This window comes from Macaca mulatta, chromosome X (assembly GCF_049350105.2).
Source record: "Macaca mulatta isolate MMU2019108-1 chromosome X, T2T-MMU8v2.0, whole genome shotgun sequence".
Lineage (NCBI taxonomy): Eukaryota > Metazoa > Chordata > Mammalia > Primates > Cercopithecidae > Macaca > Macaca mulatta.
This window is the reverse complement of record NC_133426.1, coordinates 161990616-161997411: the sequence shown is the minus strand read 5'-3', so window position 1 is coordinate 161997411 and position 6796 is coordinate 161990616.

Sequence of the window (6796 nt, the reverse complement as noted above, 5' to 3'; positions counted from 1 at the left end):
ACTTTTCTCAGTAGAATACACTGTAGTACATCAATACGCGCTTCCCCCCTCCACCCCGCTAATAGTTTTATATGATATGCCAGGTAGTGAACATACAGGAATTAACAACACAATAATTATTCCTGCCCTTATAAAGTTTATATTTTAGCAGAAGACAGAAATAAATCTGTAATTAAATAATTAGTGGTGTAGTCAGAGATAGCACCAAGTGCTGTAGAAGTGTATAATGAAGGACATAATCTAGTCTTCAAGGGACCAAAACAAAAGGTTTTCCTGAGCGAGTGATGGGTAAGCGATGTAAAGAATGAGCAGAGGTAAGCTATGTAAAGGGGTTTGCTCTGATAGACCAATATAGGCAAATTACCTGAAGCAGGATAAAACTTTGCATGTTTAAGAAAATGAGAAAAGGATAGTATACTTGGACTACAGTGAGGGGGAGAAGGTAGAATATGAGGTAGGAGAGAAGTAGACAGAGGCCTGGCAATATTAAGAAGTTTGATTTAATAATTAGGGAACTACAAAGAGCAATAGAGAGTAAGACAATTACATAAAAAATTTACATTTAAAAATATTATTCTTTGCTATGTGGAGAAAATATTGGAGTGGGGATAAAAGGTTTTATAAGGAAACTAGTTAAGGAGCTATTGGAGCAATACAATAGGCATTGTTAATAGCTTTTTGGTTAATTATGATTGTGGAGATGTAGAAAAGCTAATTAATTAGAGAGATTCTTACGAAAGAAGAATTGTCAGCACTTTTTGATTCATTGCATATAGGAGATGAAGAGAATGAAGATAGGAAGATTCACAAGCTTATGGCTTGAGCATTTGAGTAGATAGTAATAACATTTATTGAGTTTGGGAACCATCAAAGATGAGCCGACTTGAGGAACAAAGTTAATTAGTTCAATTTTGAATATGTTGAACTTGAGGTACCTATAATATATGTAGATATAGAGTATGCAACTGGATATAGCACTGAGCTTAGAAAAATGGTGTGCGCTGGAGATACAAATGTGGGAGTCATCAGTATAGTTGAAGTCATAAGAGTGTAAATTCCAGAAGTAGAGAAATGAAGAAATGGTTCTTGGGGGTCAGGGAAGAGTTTTGGGATGATATTTCTTGGGAAAAGTGTGTAGACTTGTAAAACAAAAGGGATAGGAAGAGTCCTGAGTACTTCAATATTTAAAGGCCAGATAGAGGAAAAAAACCTAGAAAAAGAGACTGGGAAGTAACCACATAATTAGGAGAGAAAACAGGAAAATGTAGTTTAATTGAAGCCACAAAAGGGAAGAACTTAAAGGAGGGAAGGGTCAATTATGTTGAAAGCTGCTGATGGACCTAGTAAAAATTTTAAAAATGCATGTTTAATTTTCATGCACACATTCTAAATTGATATAATTAGCAAACAAGGTGGTATTGAAGAGTGCAAAGAACACGGTGTTTGAGACAAACCTGGTTTTAAATCCTAGAACTTCTTTTCACTTGTTAGTTTAATTGCCTTATGCAAGTAACTTAACTTTCCAAAGCCTCTGTTTCCACATCTATTGTCAATAGTGATAAAATATTTATATCATAAAGTTGTCATGAGGATTAAATGTTAATTTTATGCCTGAAACATAGTAGGAACTCAATAATTGTTATCTCTTATGTTCATATGGTAGTTGTTTCCAAATGTATTCTTCTAGAGGTATTTTTTACAGTAAAGAGACCCAGTGAACCTGCCTTTTTTATATAATTGGCATTCTTGCTAGCATAATAATAATAATTCTTGCTAGCATAACTGTATGGTTTCTAATCATGATAGGCATCACTTTAGAGGAAAGATTCTGCTGGTGTTTTCTTTTTCTCCAGTTTATACTTTCTGCCAGAGAGAGCTATCACACATTTCCAATTTCAACCAACACTTCCTATGAAGATGATACTCAAATCTTCATCTCTCTGGAGTCTAGGCTGCATTGGGAATGAAATGAAGCCATATATGGGAGAATGAACAGTCTCCATGGGAGAGTACTGAAGGGGAAGCATTGTAATCCCAGTTAATTCCAAAAGTGGAGAAATGAAAGAAGCAGAGGTTCCAGGGGCAAGAGAAGAGTTTTGGGAAGGAACAGAGTGGAGCAGTACATAGAGCAATGTCTGTCTGGCACATAAGAAACATTGGATCAATATCTGATGACTTCAAGAAAGACTGTTCCAATTTAAACTCCCACATATTCATTTATTTATTCAACAGTAACATATAATATAATCAGGTAGTAAGAATTCCTATGAAGGAAAATGAACCAAAACAAGAGGATAAAATGATGAGCAATGCTGATTTAGGGTATTCAGGGAAAGCCTCCTTGAGGAAGTGACATTTGAGTGAACTCCTGAATTAAATGAGAGAGCTGGCCATGTAAATAGGAGGGGAAGAGTATGTAGGGCCTTATAGTCGTAACTAGATGAGTCTGGTTCTAAGTTAATTGGAATATCACTGGAAGATTTTATGCAGAAGAATGACAAGATCTGGCCTTCATCTTCAGAACAATCATCGTGGTTTCTCTGTTGGGATTAGACTTTGGGATTAGTGGAATCAGGGAGCTGCTGCAATTATCGAGGGAGGAGATAATGGTAGATCAGAACAGGTAGTAGCAGTAATGATACTGAGAAATAGTCAAATTCTGGATATATTTTGAGGGTAGAGCCAACAGGATTTGCTGACCAATTGACATGAGAAAAAGATAGAAGTGAAGGATACCTCCAAATGGTCAGCTTGAGTCTCTGAAGAATAGAATCATCATTTACTGAGGTGGGGGAAAACTGAATGACATAGAAATCAAAATTTATCTGTTAAATATGTTGTTTTATATTATTATTAAGCTTGTAGGTAGAGATTTTAAGTGAGCAGTCTGGAATTCAGGGGAGAGATTGGGGCTAGAGCTATAAGTTTTGGAGTTGTGAGTACATAAATGGTGTTTAAATCCAGGATACTAGATGAGATCACCATGAGAGTGAGTGTAGATGGAGAAGAGGACTAAGAACTGAAACTTCAGGTACACTAATATTTACAGTTCAGGAAAATGAGGAAGAACTATCAAAGGACTTGGAGAGGGAGTGATCAATGGGGTGAGAGGAGAATCAGCAGAGTGTGGTGTGCTGGAAGCCAAATAAAGAATATATTTCAATATGGACTGCCTTTTTGTTCAGGCCATGCGGCAGTAACTACATGCAGGTGTAGCTTGATGCTACCTCATTCAGCTTTATCTCATACTATTGCTTCCTGCGGGGGCTTCTTTGCCACCACCATGTGAATCACTTGAAGGACCCTGCTCAGTGATTCCAAATCATGTGCCAACTTGCAAGTAAATACCCTCTAGGATTACACTTAATTAATGGGAGATGAGATTTGATAGAAAAACACTCTCCTCTTCTATGTCTGGTGGAAAATTCTGGGGTGCATTCTACATGGCTCCTTAGAGAGTCCTCAGTGGCAATAATCCTCAGTTGCCTATAGTAGTAAACAGATCAATAACATGCCCTTGGATTGATGTTCCTTCCTTTCCTGGCTCACCATTCTCAGTCCCGTCTCCTATTTTCTGAATCACTTCTCTCAAATAAACTAAATGCATGCAGGTCATTGTCTCAGGTGGGGGAAGCTGTTAATGTAAATGGACTGGGACAAATGCTAGTGATAAACTGAATGAGATGACTGAGAACTGACCATTGGATTTAGCAAGGTAGGATCACTGGTGACATTGAAAAGAGCTATTTTGGTGGAGGGTTGGTTTAAAAGCTTGGCTAGAGTGAGTTCAAAAGAAAAGGCTATTTTCCCAGTGATATATTGCAAGGTTGTAGGATAGGAGTGGAGGCATGGAGGAAGTGGGGTATTGGAGGTGTGATGAGAGAGAAGTGTGAAGCAGTCCTTTTAAAGAGTTGATTTGAAAATAAACTGAAGAGAGAAATAAAGTAGAAATACCTGGTGGTACTGAGGGCACCCTAGAATTTACCGTTTTATGTTTTTCTCCAATCACATTCATCTGTTTAGATGAAAATGTGGAACAAGTGATTATATTTAAGTTTCAGATTTTGTCAGGCAAGTATGCTAGAGGGAGAGAGGGAATGTAATCTGGGTAACAAGGGAGGTCAGAGTTTGGGGGGCCTGATGGATAATAAACAATTGGGGATTAAACATAATGTTGAAAATTATATATAAGTCATGTTAAGATATGCTCTCAGAGTATAAGGAGGCACTATTAAAAATATTTTAGAAACAGATATTAGCTGAGACAGTCTTGGGCAAATCGGGACATATTACAATCCTATTAACATAGCCATTTTTATACTGAAAAGGAGATTGCAGTAGTTAAGAGCACAAAATCTTTAGAGTCATGGTTCCTGGGTTCAAAACCAGGCACAGAAAAGCTAACTTGTCAAAGGTGGAGCCAGCTACAATCCTTTAGATGAAACCCATCAAGCATGGTTCCCTGCATTGCACCCTCTCTTGTGTATTATTTGTATCTTCTGATTCTAAATTCAGTGCCTCTTATGCAGTAATTACTCTTTATTCTCCTTCTTGGCTTCAGTCTCCATCTTGTTTATCTGAAGTGCTCTTGAAATACATTTCAGTTTCTTCAACTATTAACACCTACCCCAACCAAATTTGACCCTTCCTTCAGAACTACAGATTGAGTCTGATTTTTCATTCTGTCCACCTGCACTTTATGCAGCTCATACCTAGGCTCTTGTGTTAATTGTTGTGCGGCAAAGTACAAGAACTTCTTCGGCAGTGTAATTACTAGCAAGGAGCTCTTTGGGTCTATATTTGCTAGGAAATCACAGGCCCCTACATGGCCTCTAAACAACCCAATTTTTCCTAAACATAGGTCATCACCTCTTAATTACCTGAAAGGAAACCCCTGAGATCAATCTGAATTATAAATATTTGTCATTATACTTTTAGGCCTCTTGATTTACACTAATTCCTTGTCTCTCTACCCTCCCCTTAAAAGGCAGGTATTTCAAGATGAAATGAGGATATATTTACCAAATAGATTTTTAAAACTTACTTGTAATGTGACATATAGAATTATCTAGTTTAATCATGGCATGTTTTACATTTTTTAGTATGGTTCAGATAAGAGGATAAAGAAGTGCTTTATTAAATACACATATTTTTGTATTTAAAAATAACTTTCAAATAAATACTTTAAAATCATTGGCAAAAATGAATGATGAATTAGGAATGTATATTATAATTTCAAAATAAGGAAGACATAAGAGGCCCATTTTATAAATGGCACAGAATTTTATTTTTAACAAATAAACAAGTAGCCAGATGTATGACTCCTAGGGGAGTAGAAGTGGCCCTTTCTGGAAATTCATAATATCCAGGATGGATAGGATGGAATTGGATATGGATACCATGTTCTGGGGCTCTGGAGTTCAGGAAATGTGTTTCTTATGGTTACAGATTATTCTGGGAGTACTAGATCCTCAAATAATCTATTTCTTCAGATGCGCCAAGTCAGAAAGCCCCTTTCCTCCATTCTGGCTTCTACTAAAGAAGCTCCTCCTAGTGGGCAACCCTCCCCCTTGGCTTTCCATGGATACTGCCTTTCAAAAGAGACATCCTTCAACCAGGACCAGCCTCAGGAATGGGATCTACAAATTCCATAGAAACCCTGGGCTAGTTCAGCACTAAGGCCATGTTGTGATTGACTGCATATAAGAAATCCAGGTATTCCATTGCTTTTATATTCCTCTTGATCCCTATTCCAGCAAGGGCAAGAGAAAAATGTATGACCTCTTTCTTCAACTGCTAATTTTGATTGTCACTGAGGCCAAGTTCAGTTTAAAGGCACATACAACCTACACAAGTGTTCAATCTTGTTACATGCTATCAGGTAGACATAATACCAAAATGATCGACTAAAATAAAAACAACTTTTATTATGTTGTTTTAGAGACTCAGCCCCACATATATGTTATACATTAATTCCCTTGCATTTGTATAGAACCTTGTACATTAAGAAAAATGCTTCTGCTTTAATGATTCTCATACACTCTCTAGGCTTTATTATCTTCATTTTACAGATGAGAAAAGCAAAGGCTCAGAGGAGGAATACGGTAGAGTTAGAAGCAGTATAGCATAAAGACAAGAATTCTGGCCTAGGAGTCTGCAGACCTGGATTCTTATCCTGACTTCGTCACTAACTCACTGCGTGGTTATAAGTAAGTCACTTTCCCTCTCTTAGCCTCACTATTTGCGTTTATAGAATAAAGTGATGAGTGGATTTTCTCAAATCTGTTTGCATATTATAATCATCTGGGAACTTTAAAAATCCATTTCTCAACACCCCCAAAGATTCTGATTTAATTGGTCTCAGGGTAATGTGATTTCTACAACACCACTTTGACTCAGAAAAAACCAATCCAGGGAAAACCACAAACCCAGTCTGGTATTTCTCTCTGAAGGAGAGAAACCTTGTCATTTAATATAAGATCTAAGTACTACAGAGCATGTCCTAGAAGGGAGTTTGAAAGGCACATAGTGTCAGTGGCATATTCTAACTTTGAACCTGTAGGAGACAGGCCGAGTCTCCACCCATCTCTCTCTCTCTCTCTTTCTTTCTCCCGCTCTCTCCCTTTCTCCTCCCTTCCACCCTATAGAATCATTCCAGATGAAGAGCTATAGGAGTTTGGAAAAGAAGAGTGTTGATATAAGTCAAAGACAAAATGGAATTCAAGGGTACAACTGAACCAAGTAGTTAGTAAATAGTGTTTTAGGTGAAAGAAACACACTGATTACAGGGCTTTTT